Raw genomic sequence first — 18,289 nt, forward strand, 5'->3', positions numbered from 1 at the left:
TCATCCGGGCGTTCTGCGCGCGCGCCCGCCCTCCCACGTCCGCCGTCGGGGGCGGGGCCTCCCGGGAGGGGGCGGGGCCGCGTGGGGAAGGGAAGGGGGCTCGGGGGAGGGGCCGCCCGCGGTGGGGGGGGGGGAGGGGCCGCCCGCGGTGGGGGGGGGGGGAGGGGCCGCCCGCGGTGGGGGAGGGGAGGGGGTTCCGGGCGCGGTGCGAGGGGCTCGGAACCGTGGCGGCCTCCGCAGGGCGGGGGACCCGGAGGGCGGGGGAAGGGGAGGCGGAGGGGAGGCGGCTTCGGGGGGCAGGAGAGGGCTCCGGGAGGCTGGGGAGGGGGGCGGCGCGCGCAGCTCCGGCGTGGGGCGGCCTCCGCCTGGCGGGGGGAGGGGGAGGAGGCTGGGGGGGTGCGGGGGAGGGGGAGGCGGCCTGGAGGGGGTGGGGGGGAGGAGGTCCCCCAGGGGTTGCGGGGAGGGGGGCAGGGGGGAGAGGGAGGGGGGAAGGGAGGGGCGGCTTGGGGTGCGGGGGGAGGAGGTCCTGGGTGGCGAGAGGGGGGGCGCGGGAGGAGACCCCCAGGGGGATGCGGGTAGGGAGGCTGGGGTGGTGGGGGTAAGGTGGGGGGTGGGGGGCAGGGAGGAGGTGGCTTGGGGTGCGGGAAGGGGCCCGGGGGAGGGGGAGGGGGAAGGGAGAGGCCGCGGGGGGTGCGGGGGAAGGACGGGCGGCTTGGAGGGGGTGCGGGGGGCAGGAGGCCCCCCGGGGCGGTGCAGGGAAGGGGTCCGGGCCCGTGCACCGACCCCAGGCTCCCCCAGTCCTCCCCGGGGCCGGGGGCTCGGCCCAGGCCGCCGCAGCTCGCTTGGCGCGCGACCCTTGGGACTCTAACCGTTGCGCTATTTCTGTATTTCACGTGTTTACCACGAAACTGCAGGCACCGGGCGTATCTAAGCGCCGCCACCAATAGAGAAACCAAAATTGACAGCTGTGCGATATATTAAGCCCACACTGCCGGCCACTGGAATTGTATACAAACGAGTTATTTCAAGACTTCTATTTTTTTAAAGGACGATCGAAAACACTACAAAATAGTCTTGTATGCGATGCGTACAAATGTTCTAGTCGGAGAAATAGAAGCTTCTCAGCTTCTCGGTGGCCGCCCTGATGGGGGCTGGCGGGGGCAATAAAGAACAGAGGTTTATGCTTCTAGAATGTTTGGGTTTGTTTATGTGACATTCCTTCTCATTAAAAGTATATATTTATATATTAGGAACTCAATGAAAGACCTTGCCACTTTTGGCACGTAGGCGTGGCAACTTCAAAAATAAGGACCTAAGACTTGAGGCGGCTCCGCGCAAAAAGTAGTCATTGTTAAGAACAAGGTGGTTTGGCCAGGAAGCAATTAGTTCCTTTTTTATAGACTTTTTTTATATATATAACTTTACCTTCCACTCTCTAGCCTACGAGAAAGGAATCTTTCATAAACATACTGATCACTCAATTGATTTTTCTTTTAAAGATTTTATTTATTTATTCATGAGAGACGCACAGACACGGGGGGGGGGGGGGTGAGAAGCAGGCTCCCTGCGGGGAGCCCGATGCGGGACTCGATCCTGGGACCCCGGGATCAGCCCTGAGCCCAAAGCAGATGATCAACCACTGAGCCACCCAGGCCTTGATCACTCAATGAATTTAATTGTTCATATTATTTTCAGGGATTTGGTTTGGCTTTAAAAAAAAAAAAACTTGTCTTTATTATATCAAGTATGCTGAGGTTTGTGGTTGTGACACTGTGCTTGACACAGGATAAAAGAAAATGTCGAGAGATGGAGAAAATAACAGAAATAGGGAAGATGTAATCAGATTCAAAGTACTGGGGAGAGAGATGGATGAGGCAAGGATTTGATCTTTCAAGGCTTTGGTATTAAAAACTTACCTGTAACAAGCATTACCCAAGGCCCCAGGTATTGAACAAGGTAGTCATACTCCCTGCTGTCATAGAACCTACGAGGCTGACTAAATTTCCACCCAAGGCGGAGGATGATACCACTGACAAAAGTCTGGAGAAAACGAAAATTTGGCTGGTTGTTGTGTTTTGCATGATTCATCACAGAGCAGAGTTCAGTGGTAGAAAATATAGAACTGAAGCTCAGGCTAGAGACTGAGCTCGTTAGGTGATAGTTGGCTCAGAAGGGAAGAACGGACGAGTTCCTCAAAGGAGAGAAGACATTGGACTGGGATAAGGCAGCAAGGGTAGAAACAGCAAAGAATGAAAGAAATGACCAGAAAGCCACCCAACACAGGCCACATAATGGTGTCCCCAAACTGGATGAGTCAAGTAACGATACTGAATACTGCAGGAGTCAAAATGAGGAATGAGAAATCACGCTGAATCCTCTCTAAAATCTGGGTCCTATTGTTTGTAACTTTACCATTAAAAAAAAAAAAAAAAAAGAGGGCAGCCTGGGTAGCTCAGTGGTTTAGCGCCACCTTTGGCTCAGGGTATGATTCTGGGGACCCAGGATCCAGTCCCACATCAGGCTCCCTGCATGGTGCCTGCTTCTTCCTCTGCCTGTGTCTCTGCCTCTCTGTCTCTCACGAATAAACAAATAAAATTGTATAAATAAATAAAAATAAAATTTAAAAAAAGAGGGGGCACCTGAGTGGCTCAGTGTCTCTTAGTTTCGGCTCGGGTCATTATCTCAGGTCATGGGATCAAGCCCCACATTGGGATCCCCACTCAGTGAGGAGTCTGTTTGGGATTCTCTCTCCCTTTTCCTCTGCCCCCACTCGTGTGTGCACACACATGCCCTCTCTCAAATAAATAAATAAATCTTAAAAAAAAAAAAAACAGCTGCTGCCATTTTCTTGCATTCCAGTATTATCCTATGTCATTCTGCTCTTCTACTGACTCCAAGCTTTTCTGAGAACAAACTTCTTAATTTTTAGAAGCATTGCTCTCAATACCCTCCTTTGTTCCAAGAGATGGAGACACCTTGAGTATCTTATATTCTTTGGAACCAAAACTCTGTGAACACATTTGTAATCGATTTTTGTCCTGGTCCCAGGGCCACTTCTTACTTGCATTTACTAATGATAACTGATTTGTCTTTAAAGAATGGGGGAAAATAAACAAGATTTAGCTCAGGAACAGTGTGTAAACGGTTTAGAGTGCTGAAAGTTTCACAATATTTGACTTATGTTACAGAAGTAGTTCAAATTCCACTTATCTTTCCAAATGTCTGGAGATGAATAGTGTTATTTAAAAAGCAAAATCCAAAAAAAAAAAAAAAAAAGATGCTCAGTGGTTGAGCATCTGCCTATGGCTCAGGTCATGATCCTGGGGTCCTGGGATCAAGTTGCCCATTGGGCTCCTGGCATGGAGCCTGCTTCTCCCTCTGCCTGTGTCTCTGCCTCTCTCTGTGTCTCTCATGAATAAACAAAGTCTTTAAAATAAATAAAATAAAAGCAAAATCCCACCAAATGGTGAACATAAACACCAGCTTTTTGTTTCTATTTTGAGAATCCACTTTTTGTTTAAATTTGTCCGTTTAGGGGCAGCCCTGGTGGTGCAGCGGTTTAGCGCCACCTTTGGCCCAGGGTGTGATTCTGGGGACCCGGGATCCAGTCCCACATCAGGCTCCCTGCATGGAGCCTGCTTCTCCCTCTGCCTGGGTCTCTGCCTCTCTCTCTCTCTCTCTCTCTCTCTCACTCTCTCTCTGTCTCTCATGAATAAATAAAATCTTTAAAAATAAAATAAATTTGTCAGTTTAAAATATGCAGGAACATTCACAGAACAATTAATACCTAACATAACCACTGCCTAGAATTCACATTTGTCATTTCTGATACAGATACACTTAAAAAATGGAATATTTTTAAGTTGAAATTTCCCTATTTTCATTCTTAATCCCATTCCCCTTCCTTTGTGAGGCAATTATAACTGTCAATTTGCTGTACAGCCATTGAGTCCATGTTTTTATAACACTAACTATAAATTTAACAATCTATAAACAGTAGGCTGCATACATACAAAAGAAATGACTGGGCCATAGGGTAGTAAGACTTATGCTGAGTTTCAAAATCTAACAAGAAAAGCTGTCTTTTATCTTTTTCAGTATTGTTTTGGCTGTTCTTGGTTGTCACTTCTAGAATCAGTTTGTCTAAATCTTAAAAAAGAATCCTATTGGAATTTTTATTCAAATTGCATTGGGTCAACAGATTAGTTTGACATCTTTTGAGTCTGGATTCTTCATTGTCCTAAAGAAGAGGACTTGGGATCCCTGGGTGGCGCAGCGGTTTGGCGCCTGCCTTTGGCCCAGGGCGCGATCCCGGGGACCCGGTATCGAATCCCACGTCGGGCTCCCGGTGCATGGAGCCTGCTTCTCCCTCTGCTTGTGTCTCTGCCTCTCTCTCTCTCTGTGTGACTATCATAAATAAAAAAAAAAAAAAAAAAAAAAAAAGATACCTTTTAAAAAAAATAAAAAAAAAAAAGAAGAGGACTTTTTTTTTCCAGGTCTCTCTTACCATATACTTTAACAATGTTTTATCATTTTCTCTTTAGAACGATGATTGACTTTTGTATTTTGATCCTACAGCCATTAATACTGCTGTATTTTGTTTTCTAAATACTGCTAGTTTTTCAGTAGATGCTCTTGAATTTTTTATGAAAACGGTAATATCATCTGTAAAAATCACCAATTTGCCTCCTCCTTTCTTATATCTTCTTTTCTTGTCTTACAACCATTAGAGCATTTATTTTGTTATGGAAGAGAAGCAAAGATAGTGGACATCCTTGTCTTATTCCTGACTTAAATAAAAATGCTTTTAAAGTTTGATGTAAATTTTTAGTAGGTGCCCTTTATTACATTCTAAAAGTTTCCCTTTTTTTTTTTTATTTCTTTATTCATGAGAGACACAGAGAGGGAGAGAGAGAGGCAGAGACACAGGCAGAGGGAGAAGCAGGCTCCATGCAGGGAGCCCGATGTGGGACTCGATCCCAGGACACCAGGATCACACCCTGGGCCAAAGGCAGGCGCTAAAACTCCTAAGCCACCCAGGGATCCCCCTAAAAGTTTCCTTCTGTTCATGTTTTGGATTGAGTGTTCAATTTTATCTAATACCTCTTTATGTATCTGGAGATGATCATGTGGCTTTTCTCCTTAATCTCTTAATATGGTAAGGCTGTAGTGATAGATTTCCTAATATTGAACCATCCTTGTATTTACTCAGAGGACTCGACTTAGTTATAATGGGTCTTTTTTTTTTTTTTTTAACTAATGCACTGAATTTGCAACAGAAATAGTGTAACAGGATATATAGAGCATAAATGATAGTTTATCCTGTCCTTAGAGGGATTTAAGTCGAGATATTGTCCTGTTGAGAACAGTTACTCAATTCTCCAAGGCTAAATTCAGATAAGGTCTAGTTCTTGACCTGAGATTCTGGTTCCCCCAGGGCAATACAGGCTCAACCGGTTTGATGACTTTTAGCATTGACAGTTTTAAGGGAGGACCAGGAGCAAAACAGGTTACCTTCTGGAGGAATGAAGAGTTTATAACCTCCACTCTCTGCTCCCCAATCGTATCTGAGACTTGGGGCTTATCTGAACGTTGCGGAGCCACTCAACTGGCAAGAGACATAGTGAGGTTGCATAGCACCCCCTGCTTTGGTGTGGAAGGGTTTCAGGAGCTTCTCACAGGTCAGGTCCTTGAAGAAGATGGCAGTGGTATAAGGAGTTTTGCTGGTAGCCCCCAAGATGCCCACTGCCTTGGTAACAGAACCCTGGCAGCAACAGACACTATAAGATGTCCGTTGATGGAATGTGCTGAGATGGGGCAGAAAAGTTGAGCTTCATCCAGGTCCAGCCTGTCCGCCTTCCCGCCGGGACCCGTGCCATAGATCCTTTGGAGAACTAGCTTTTGGATACCCACCACATGGAGGGAACTGATATCCAATTTGCATTAAACCAAGACAGACCAAGAGAGACCAAGACAACCAACAGAAAGAGGACAGAAATGTCTCCATCATCTAGCAGGGATTTTTTTCATATAAAGAAAACATGAAGGGCACCTGGGTGGCTCAGTGGTTGAGCATCTGCTGTTGGCTCAGGTCGTGATCCTCAGTCCTGGGATCGAGTCCTGCATCAGGCTCCCTGGCCTCTCTCCGTCTCTTATAAATAAATAAAGTCTTTAAAAGGAAAGAAAACATGAATATGTCCAACTAATAAAAATACAACAAATTTCAAGGGCAATCATGTAAGGAAAATAATTTCCCCCCTTCCCCCTCAGGGCCAGAGGAGTAATGTAGCAGCCTTCTATTGCTGTGCAATGAATTACCGTAACCATCGTGGCTTAAAGCAATACAAGTACGTTGGCTCATAGTTCTATGTGTAAGAAGTCCAATAAGCTTGACTGGGTTTCTTCTCTGCTCCAGTTCTCACAAGGTCAAGATGAAGATTGGCCAACGTGGGTTCTTCTCTGGAGACTCTAGAGAAGAACCTGCTTTCTAGCTCATTCAGATTGTGGTCCAAGTTCAGTTCTTGGTAATTGTGGAACGGGGACCTTCTTTTCCTTGCTGTCGGTGGGGGCCCTCTCTCAGCTGCCAAGGCCACCTACATTCCTTCAAGCCAGCAACAGGTTGTTGAGTCCCCCTTACACTTCAAATCTCTGACTTACTCCTCTGTGACCAAAGAGACCTCGGAGTTTAAAGGCTCTTGTGATGAGAATTGGCCAACTCAGATAAACTCCTTTTTGTCATGTCATGTAACAGAATCATGGGCATAATATCGCATCATATTCATCACTTACAGGGCAAAGATCATTGAAGGTCATTTCTGGAATTCTGCATACCAGTCGTAAGAACAGGGAAGAGGGTGTGGGATGTGACTGATCCATGCCCCACAACCTCATTTCCAGTTCCAGGTCACTAGAGCCAAGGATTTAGCCCTGTTCTAGTGCATGAGGAAGGAAAGCTTTGACTCGACTATTAATTGAAGTTTCAAAATGAAGGAGTCAGTCCTAATAACTGAAATGAGACTGTTTTTGGCACCTGGGTGGCTCAATTGGTTAAGCGTCTGCCTTCGGCTCAGGTCATGATCCTGAGGTCCTGGGATCGAGCCCCAAGTTGGGCTCCCTGCTGAGTGGGGAGTCTGCTTCTCCCTCTATCGCTGCTCACTGCTAGTGATTGCTCTTCTGCACTCTCTCTGATAAATAAATAAAATCTTAAAAAAAAAAAAAAACTACATAGACTTGCCAGTGTGCTGCTGATGTGAAGGGAAAGAGGCTTCAAAAAAAGAAAAGAAAAGAATTGAGACTGTTTTAATAAATAAAAGAACTGAATAATGATGAATTTGGGTTTGAGGTGTCATTGAGGGAAACTGCCTCCCAGTGAAAACAGAGATTACATAGTGCAGTCAACAAAACACATTTGATTGAAGTAAAACTCCAATAAGAAACTCTTTATAGGGGCTTATAAGCTTCTGCCTTCGGCTCAGGGCACGATTGCAGTTTCCCAGATCGAGCTCCAGGTCAGGCTCCCCCCTCAGCCAGCAGTCTGTTTCTCCCTCTCCTTTTGCCCCTCCACCCACTTGTGCTCACACGCTCTCTCTCTCTCAAGCAAATAAATAAAATCTTTAAAAAAAATAATAAAAAAACTATACTAAATATTTTAATTTGGATTTTTTTTTTTGGTCTAGGTTTTTGAGATTGGTCTAAATTGCTCTTATATACTCGTTTTGATATCGAGGTACTAATGGTCTTACAAGTTGAGTAGTTTTTTTCTGTTCTCTGAAACAGCTTATATAAGAGTGGAATTTCCTGTCATTAGAGGTTTGGTAAAACTGGTCTATGAAATGATTAAGGCTTGAAGATGTCTTTTGGTATTGGAAATTTTTGACTACTAAAGAAATTTCAATTTCCCTAATGATTATTGTTTCGATTTCTTATTTCTCCTGAAGTTAGTCTTGTTCATTTACATTTTTCCTGGAAAATTATGCATTTTAAGCTCATGGCTGATGTAATTCAGTACTGAGCAAATAATTGTGGTACCACCCAGACCTGGCAAATCTGACACCTTCGGCAGAGATGGGCATCTCTGAATGGCAGGTTGGCATGAGTTTTGAATTAAAATCTCAAAAAAGTAGTATTGTCTTACAGGACTGTAGAGCAGCATTGAAGTTTTTCCTCCCAAGGTAAGTTGGGTGGTGGTTGCCATCCAGGGTGGATGCTTGGAGTGGGTCAGAGAATTCCCGCCCTGCAGGTCAGCAGTCTCTGCTGACCATTCAGATTTATGCTATTGCTGGTCTCCGAGTTGTTGGAAATGAACAACTACAGCTGTATTCAGATGTTTCTTCAAAGTGGTTAAAAAACACCTTGCCTCCTCCATGATGAGGAGCTGCCTCATAGACATTTGGGGCTTCACATTTTTTCTCATGTGGCTAGATCTAGCAGGGGATGGCCGACTTCTCTGTTTGTCAGTTCTGTAATTCAGGTCACTGTAACACTTGGTTTTGGTTTTGGTTTTAAAGTCACCATAGTCTTTGCTTCTTCACTGTGAGCCAACACTATTAACTTACATAGATTATGTCAGACATTTTGGGTCAAACTGTTCCCCAGAACCCAAAATAAAGGACAGAAAGTTAAGAAAAAGCAGCACAAATAACTGGCCTTGCAAGTGCATGCTCAGCCAAAACTAGCTCAGGATGCCCTCATTGATCAGACTCTTGGCAGCACCAAAAATTTACTCTCTTTGGCTAGACACACGGGCACTGAACACCTGGGAGGGAGTAGATCTATAAACAATACATACTGTAATAGTTTTTTACTAAGTAGAGAGGTTGCACGTTTACCTCACTACAACTCAGATGGGCAAATAAAAAAATAACGTTTTAATTTTTTTTTAAGATTTTTATTTATTTATTCATTAGAGACAGAGAGAGGCAGAGGAAGAAGACTCCATGCAGGGACCCTGACGTGGGACTCAATCCCGGGTCTCCAGGATCACACCCTGGGCTGGAGGGTGCACTAAACCACTGAGCCACGCGGGCTGCCCTTTAATTTCACCTACAATCATTGCAAAGGCTATACCTGGACTTTAATAGGAAACCTAAATGTCCAATTTTATTTAAATCTGGTCGGATGTGATCATTTAAGCAGTCAATTTAGACAGTTTCCAGTCTCTTTTAAGTAGAATTATTTATAGGTGCTTGTGGTATTTAACAGTTTCTCTTAAGGATTTCAGTGAGTCGTCATGCAATAGATATTCTGGTTTAAAAAAAGAGATGGATTGGGGCGCCTGGCTGGCTCTGCTGGTGAAGCACGAGACTCTTGATCTCGGGGTTGTAAATTCAAGACCCACCTTGGGTGTAGAGATTACTTAAAAAGAAAATCTTAAAAAAAGAAATGGAAAGAAAAAGAGAAATAAAGAAATGCTCAGTCTCTTAAATTTCCCTCAGTCTCTGCTTTTCTAAGTTTGTATTTTAGTGTGAGGACGGTAGGTGCTCTGGCCTGTTTGTCCTTTGTCAGTTCTGCACACGCGCACTGCTTTCCAGCCTGTCCCTATCAGGCTCCTCCACATTTTGCTAGCTTCTCATGCTGCTACTAGAGGCTAATCCCAGTCTCCACTATAAAATCTAACCCCATTCTCTTGCTCTGTGAGCCTCTTGGCTACAGCACTTACACTTAGATTTGGGAGCTCCCTTTTTATTGCTGGTACAAAAAGAAAAATCTCTCTTAGTTTCAAGTTATGCTATATAATGCATACACGTGTGTGTTTAAATTTCTATTTATAAGTGTATAGATATCTAAATGTTGATATTTTACGCATCTATGTTTAAAGGGAGTATAGTGTTTCACTTTCAGCAGTTACTCACCAGGAGACCTACTTAATTTTTAAAAATAAAATTGAGGGGCCCCTGGGTGGTTCCAGTTAACCATCTGCCTTTAGCTCAGGTCACGATCCTGGGGTCCTGGAATCGAGCTCTGTATCAGGCTCCCCGCTCAGGAGAGAGTCTGCTTCTCCCTCTCTCAAATAAATAAAATCAAATCTTTAAAAAAAAATAAAAATGAAATAAAACGTAAATTCTTTTAAGAAGGGGGCAAGGGGAAATAAATAAATAAATAAATAAATAAATAAATAAATAAATAAAATTAAAAATTAAAAATTTAAAAAAAAGAAGGGGGCAAGGACAAATCCCCTTCCAGCCCCAGCCCCATCCCCATCCCCATCCCTCATCATCCCAGGGTCAACCTGGCTTATCAATTAGGTTAGTTTGCTGTCCGTCTTTCTTTCACATATTCACACACATTTACATGTGTTCCTTAGGCAATCTGTAATTCCATTCTGTTATCTAGTTTCTTTTTATATAAAACAGCATCCGCCATATATCTGATACTTGCTTTTTTATCCAGTTGGGCCCGGTGTAGAGCCGTGCAGGTGGGCACCGACTGCGGGAGCCCTCTTGCAACGGCCTCATACTGGCGCTTACCCAGTTTGAGGGTGCACTTGGTCAGCTCTTGTTCCATTCCTAAGTTCAGTGTTTCTAGCTTTTCCCTAGGAGGAACTCTGCAATGGGCATGTTTGTACATGTTTTCTTATGCACAAGTGTCAGTGTTTTTCCAAAGTAGACAGCAATAGCTGGAATTGCTGGCTCATAGCAAACATGCATTTTTATGTCACTCAGTATTGCCAAACTGCTCCTCTCCATGATGTATCATTTTATATTCTCATTAGCAATGTGTGTGTATGCTTTCCCACACCCACGTCAAGACACTTTATTAATGTTTAATTTTTGCCAATAGAACGGTTGAAAATTGTTATCTGGATGTTCTAAATATAATTACTTTTTTCCTGATAATTGGTGAGGTTCAGCTTCTACTCATATGTTCATTGGCTGATTATATATTTTTTAAAGATTTTATTTATTTATTCATGAGAGACAGAGAGAGAGAGAGGCAGAGACACAGGCAGAGGGAGAAGCAGGCTCCCTGCGGGGAGCCCGATGCGGGACTTGATCCCAGGACCCCAGGACCACAACCTAAGCCAAAGGCAGACGCTCAACCATGCCACTCAGGTGCCCCTACATATATATTTTTTATAAATAACTTCTATTTTTTTTCCACATTCCCATCTGAGTTTTCCCTTTTTGTAGGAGTGCTTTACAGATCTAAATGCTAATAACCTTTTGTCTGCTATACATTTGGCGAATACTATCTCTTAATCTGACACTTGTTTTTTGACTTCGCCTCAACATGTTGTACGTGTTGTTCACGCTCATCAATCTTGTAACGTTATTTATGATGCCTTTTGTAGCAGACAACTTTGACAGGCTGTTTGCGTTTATTAGCCTTCATGGAGTCAAACTTATCAATCTATCCCTTTTGCGTTTAGGGTCTGGTTTAGAATGACTTCTAATTTCCCAAAGTCATAAACATTCTCTCCTATGGTTTCTTCTGATTTATGTAGAGTGTTGTTTTTTGTTTGGGTCTGTAATCCCTCCAGAGTATAGTTTTGTGAATGGTTTTAGATAGATGATATAACTTCATTTTCATCAAAACAAATGATCAGTTGTCCCAATGCCACTTACTGAATTTTAAGAGTTCCCCCACTGAGAAGGGATCCCATCTTTATTGTACATATCACCCTCACGTGGACAAACTAGCCATCCATAGGAATAATCCACACTAAATAAAGGCTTACACACAGGTGATTGAAATTAGGCAAACACCCCAGACTTAACTAAGTGATCAGGGCATGTCCTTCAAATGAAAACTGTAACTTAGTTATCTTAGAGACTGTCTGAAATAATATAAAAGACTATTCTATTTATATAGAGGAAGTATGTAAAAAAGGGAATTAAATAGTAAGAATTTGATCATGATTGTCTGGCATGGAAATAATTCACTAGAGAAAAACAGAATTTTTTTTTAGGTCTTTCCATGGCTTAAAAGAAATAGCTTTCTACATTAGTCGACTTCTTTACTTCTGATGATATGCCAATTTAAAAACTTTCTGGTAGCCTATCTAGTTTCAGAGGTACTTTGATATAAAAGGAGGGGATGCCCATAGAGAGGAAATGAGTATTTCACCTATATCTACTTTTCTGAATTGAGAAGTTGATACTCTGGTGTACATATAAGTCCCTTAAGAGACTTTAAACAACTCAGGCCATATAGTTTTCTGAATTTCTAACTCTGTGGTTTTATCTCTAATGCTTGTATAATGTCTGGTACATAGAAGGTATTCAGTACATTTGGAGAATGAATGGATGGCCAAACCATCACTGTTGTTTTCTAAGGTTAACATTTTAAATGCTATGAATCACAGTCATCCCCCTTCCCCCTTTGTATTACTGTGTAAATGATTTCTTTCTGCAGAGGGATACAGGCCTGCAGCCCGAAGTAAAGCCAATCACATTCAAGGCACAGCATAAATATCTCATTCATTCATTCACTCATTCAATAAGAATCTTCTAAGAACCCATCATGATGCTAAGCTCTGGGGAATACAATAATAATAATTTTTTTAAAGACCACAGTTATCATATTTACCCAGACTGGAAGGCAGATGGGGTTATAACTGCAAGTAGTTGGAAGTTCTAAGCAGCAGGTTAAAAAAAAAGTGATGAGACTAAGCACAAATGTTTATACTCAGAAATGAGAGAAAACTGGACAGGTCCATGGACCTCCAGGGTCCTCATCCAACCATAGGTCAGGTGTCAAGTACAAAGTAAAAACCCCAGGTCTTTCCAGAAGACTGGGGAATCACACAGATTAGCAGACCAAGAACCATTAGACATTTAGGTGCTTTCCAATTTTTTGCTGTTAACAATAAACTTCCCTGGACAAAAATCCTTCTGCACATCTTTACTTCCTCGGGATCAGATGGATTCTCCAGGTCAAAGAAAGGTGTGCCAATTTACAGTCCTACGACTGATAGAGGAGGGTACTTGTTTCCCCATATCCCTTATCTCTGAAAATTAAAACCAACTGTTTGCCAATTTTATGTATTAAAAATTTCCATTTTCATTTTGTAACTATTTTAATGAGCTAGAACAACTCGTCTGTTACATTTACTAAAAAACAAAACAAAACAAAACAAAAAAAACCTCACTTTACATTATTGCAGTGACCACTGGGGTCTTCTTTGTACTGATATTCCTGCCTTGAAGGAGCAGCGCTCAACGCTTCAACAGGTGGGTTTAAGGTAGAAGCGTGAGAGGAGGAAAAAAAGGGTGGGGGAGAGGGTTAAGAAAAAAAACCATAACAGGATAGGAAAGGAAGACAAAAAGAACAGGAGAAAGGGGAAAAAACAGAAAGCAACAATGGAGGAACGAGAAGGCCCAGACGTCTGTCCCACAGGCTGTGCCCAGGCTTGCCCGCTCTCTTGTGGGGTTGCCTGTCTGATGTGTTTGGTTCAAATGTTTAACAACTGTAGGTTCCTTTATCATTAGAGGAATAAATGAAGGAGTAAGCATAATTATAGGCTGAGAAGTAATGACCGGGGCCAACATGAGAAGTCAGCATAGATTTTTTTTTTTTAAGATTTCCTTTTTTTTTTTTTTTTTTTTTTTTGAGAGAGAGAGAGCACGAGGAGGGGGGGCAGAGGGAGAGGGAGAAGCAGGATCCCCACTGAGCAGGGAGCCCGACGTGGGACTCGATCCAGGAACCTGAGACCATGACCTGAGCTGAAGGCAGACGCTCAATAGACTGAGCCCCTCTAAGCACCCTCCTCTCTCTTTTTTAAGGGAAAATCTTTGCGTTGCAATTTGCTAAGTCACCAGGATTTTAAGGCTCTGACCCCGTTAGTCACTCTTTGCTTTGAAGCAGTTCCTGCTCTAGTTTTCTGACCATTGTGTCATTAGTAAACACAGCAGGGCCCTTTAAACCTCTGCTAAAAAAAAAAAACAAAAACAAAAAAAAAACAAACCTCTGACAAAATGAATTCAAAATCTAATAAGCAGCTTTTCTGAATGTTAAACGTAAATCAGCTGACTACCTATTTTCTTTCTGCCTCTCAGGATCTTTTCTATTTAAGAAAACTTACTGAGCTAAAATTCAACTTAAATACTTTCAAGAGGCTCCGGTTTTAAGGACACGAATGAGGAAGTTTCTCTACGGTTTAAGATATAGAAAGTAGTGGCTCCCTCTAATGGCCAGAAAACGCCACAATCTGTGGTTTTGTTTTCAAGTTTAGAGGCAGTGTGGTTAGTTTGTAAAATCTAGGAAAAGCCAAATGTTTCATCTCTCATCACTTTACTCAGAAGTGTCAGCACTTACGGGACACCTGGGTGGTGGAACCGGTTAAGCGTCCAACTCTTGGTTTTGGCTCAGGTCATGATCTCGGGGTCCTGAGACCAAGCCCCACACTCAGCAGGAAGTCGGCTTGAGTTTCTCTCTCTGGCTCATAAATACATCTTGTAAAAAAGTCAGCACTTTTATTTAAAGATGTAAATCCAAATACACCACACAAAAAAGGAACAAAAACCAACAGAGTACTTCTTTTTGTTTTGTTCTGTTGTTGTTGTTTTAAACTCTACACTCAACGTGGACTTGAACTCAAAACCCCAAGATCAAGAGTCGCATGCTCTACCGGCTAAGCCAGCCAGGCACCCCAAGAATAATTTTTTAAAATAAACTATTGTCAGGGCACCTGGGTGGCTCAGTCAGTTGGGCAGCTGACCCTTGATTTCAGCTCAGGTCTCGGGGTCCTGAGATTGAGCCCCACATCAGGCTCTATGCTCAGGGAGGAGCCTGCTTGTCCCTCTTCCTCTGCTCCTCCCCTCCACTCTTTCTCTCTCTCTCTCAAATAAATAAATAAAATCTTAAAGAAAATAAATTACTGTCTGTTGGGGAACTGGAGAGATGTTGGTCAAAGGTGAAAACTTGCAGTTAGGAGATGAGTAAGTTCTGGGGATCTAATGAGCAATGTTGTGTTTATGGTTAATAATACTATATTATGTACTTCAAAGTTGCTAAGAGACTAGATCTTAAATGTTCTTACCACAAAAAAGAAATAATTATGTGAGGTGATGACGATGTTGGCTAAGCTTAATCACTGCAACACATAGTATGTTGTACAGCTTAGATGTGCATAATGTTATATACAGTTGTCCTATGATTGAGATATCAACTATATCTCAATAAAAATAAAAAATAAAAAACAAGCGAGTGAAAAAGAAGATAGACTAATGGATATATATTTACCAGAGTATCGATTTACTTGATTTCTGATGTTTTCTTAATCAGTGGATATTTAAAACATTTATTTCTAAAATTTCAGTAAAAACAACATTATGTAAATTGGGGAAATAAATCACTTGAAATTTAAGTACCAGTTTTTAAAAAGGTAGAGTCTTTATTACAGTTAAAAATAAAGTTTAGGGGGTCCCTGGGTGGCTCAGTGGTTTAGTGCCTGCCTTTGGCCCACGGTGTGATCCTGGGGTCCTGGGATCGAGTCCCGCGTCGGGCTCCCTGCATGGAGTCTGCTTCTCCCTCTGCCTGTGTCTCTGCCTCTCTCTCAATCTATCATAAATAAATAAACAAAATCTTAAAAAAAAAATAAAGTTAAAAAAAAAGTAAACTAGACTCAAGACCAGAATGTTTCCCACCATGGGTGGAAATAGTCCTTCAGCTCAATGTGGAGACAGAAACCCTGTGTGATCAATCGAGTCGTGAGCTTCTTCAATTGTCACTGCGATCCCCTCTGCTAGGATTTAAATAGGATAAAAATATTTCAAGCAGGTATTTGGCTGTGATCCTTAATTCATATATTTAACAAATATGCCTTGGCACAACTCAAGGCATGTGAAAGATTGCCTGATCAAAATGAAAAGACCTGGGTGCCTGGGTGGCTCAGTCGGTGAAGCGTCTGCCTTTGGCTCAGGTCGTGATCTCAGGGTCCTGGGATCGAGCCCCACTCGAGCTCCCTGTTCAGTGGAGAGCCTGCTTCTCCCTCTCCCTCTGTCCCTTTGCTCCTCCCCCCACCTTGACCTCCTGCTCCTGCTCTCTTGCTCTCTCTCAAATCAATGAAATCTTTTTTAAAAAATTTAAAAAGTATATAAAAATCCTTGCATTTTTGGAGTTTGCAGTGAAGTAAAGGAGAAAGACTATAAACAAATATCTGATTTCAAATTGGGATGAAGCTTTAGAAGAGAACCGGGTTCTTAAAAGAGAGACTGGCAGGGGCGCCTCGGTGTAAAGTAGATGCAGACTCCCTGAGGTCAGCGTGAAGGCCATCTCGGCCAGAGACAGAGGGTGGGGAGGACCCTGCTGCCAGACGGAAACCCTGACGGAGATACCATGAGTAATAATCACTCAGTGACTCACGAGGTGATACAGTAACAAGAAAATTCTTGCTCATATATGTGTCACTGCATAACGTTAGAGTGCTTCGTGCTTCGCAGACAGCCACGCTCTCTGGCCTTTAGATTAAAGGCCCTGCGGTAAAAGGAAAGATCTCCATTTATTTCCACTTTTCTGGGTTTAGTACACAGTGCTGCATGCAGAAGGCCCTAAACTCAGCTACCAATGGAATCGGGGACTCTTCCTTTGAGACAGCCTCCTTGGAAAGCCCCCTTGATGAGCTTGCTTCACCGGGGATTTGTATTCCCCGCACCCAGCAGCATGTCTGCGACAGTCAGTGCTCGACATGCATTTGTGGAGTAGTGGAGAAGAGGCCCAGTAAATGCCTACATTTTTCACTACACTCATAAGCCTACTGCCATATGTCTAATTAAATCAGTCATTTAGGGATCCATGGGTGGCGCAGCAGTTTAGTGCCTGCCTTTGGCCCAGGGCGCGATCCTGGAGACCCGGGATCGAATCCCACGTCGGGCTCCCGGTGCATGGAGCCTGCTTCTCTGCCTGTGTCTCTGCCTCTCTCTCTCTCTCTCTGTGTGACTATCATAAATAAATAAAAATTTTAAAAAAAATAAATAAACCAGTCATTTAGGGACTGAATAGGGTTGAGTGTCTGCCTTCAGCTCAGGGGTGATCCCAGAGTCCTGGAATCGAGTCCCACGTCGGGGTCCTTGCAGGGAGCCTTCTTCTCCCTCTGCCTGTGTCTCTGCTCTCTTTCTGGGTCTCTCATGAATAAATAAATAAAATCTTAAAACAAATAATAAACCACTAGTCATTCCATCATTCAACAGATAGCTGCAGATACATGCGGTGTGCCAGGCATCGCGCCAGGGCTGGGGGTACAAAGATGAGCAGAAACAGGCCAGCCTCTGCCCTTGGGGAGTTTATACTTCTGGTCTGGTAGGTATTACACATGTCAGAGGTAGGAACCGATCAAGCATATTCCGGGTTTTATTGCCAGCAGAGAGTTCTCCACACAGGTCCCGGACCTCATTTAACCACGTAATCTCCAGAAGCTCAGAGCAGGAGCCTCGGTGAATGGGAACCAGAGTCTACTATTAGGGCTGAGGTGTAAACGGCAACCCCCTGGACTGGGGTCGGTCTCTCAGTAAGGAATGTGGCTCTGTGGCAGTCCAGATGACACGGTGCCTCCAACCAGGGAGGAAATCTGACTTTTCGGGCTAGGTTTACAACCTCACCCTGTGGATTGGAGCCAGGCAGGTGTGTGTGTGGGATGGGAGGGTGCAGAGGTGGGCTAAGAAGAAGCAAAGCAGAGAAGATTCCACAAAGATTAAAGAGATGCTGCTGGGTCAGCACGAACATCTCAAGAAGGTGACATGGGTGGTCTCACTGCCCTTGTTTGGGGGAAGGCAGTCCTTTCCTGCCCAAGCTGACCGTTAGGCCCCGTTCCCTTCTGTCCTAGAGAGGGGACCACCTCCGGCCTCTCCGATAGACTCGGCAGCAGGGCATTCTGCTTTTGTGACCTTCTGACAGGACCACCCGGCAGTTAGACAAAATCACTCAGCAGCCCTGTGTGTGGCGCAAAGACAGGGCACCCGTCACAGAGCGGATCACTGGGCTCTACGCGCATCGCCCTTTAGTTCTTCCCACTTACAATATGGCACAAGCTTCATAAAGAACCAATGCCTCTGTGACTGCTCAAGGGGAGAGAGAAGCTTCTCAGAGGAATTAGTCAGAGAAACTCCTTTTCTCTGAGCCACGGTTCCTTCCTCAGGTGATACATGTGATGGGTCAGTGGCTCTGCCAGCTCCCAGATCTCCAGACCCAAAGTAAGGAGGGATAAATTAGACACACTGTACATCAAAGAGAAAAAAAGAAGGAAAGAAAGCAGGAAAAGAAAAGAAAGAAAAGAGGGAAGCCCCGGTGGCCCAGTGGTTTAGCACTGCCTTTGGCCCGGGGCATGATCCTGGAGTCCCAGGATCAAGTCCCA

The sequence above is a fragment of the Vulpes lagopus genome, chromosome 5 (assembly GCF_018345385.1).
Source record: "Vulpes lagopus strain Blue_001 chromosome 5, ASM1834538v1, whole genome shotgun sequence".
Classification (NCBI taxonomy): Eukaryota; Metazoa; Chordata; class Mammalia; order Carnivora; family Canidae; genus Vulpes; species Vulpes lagopus.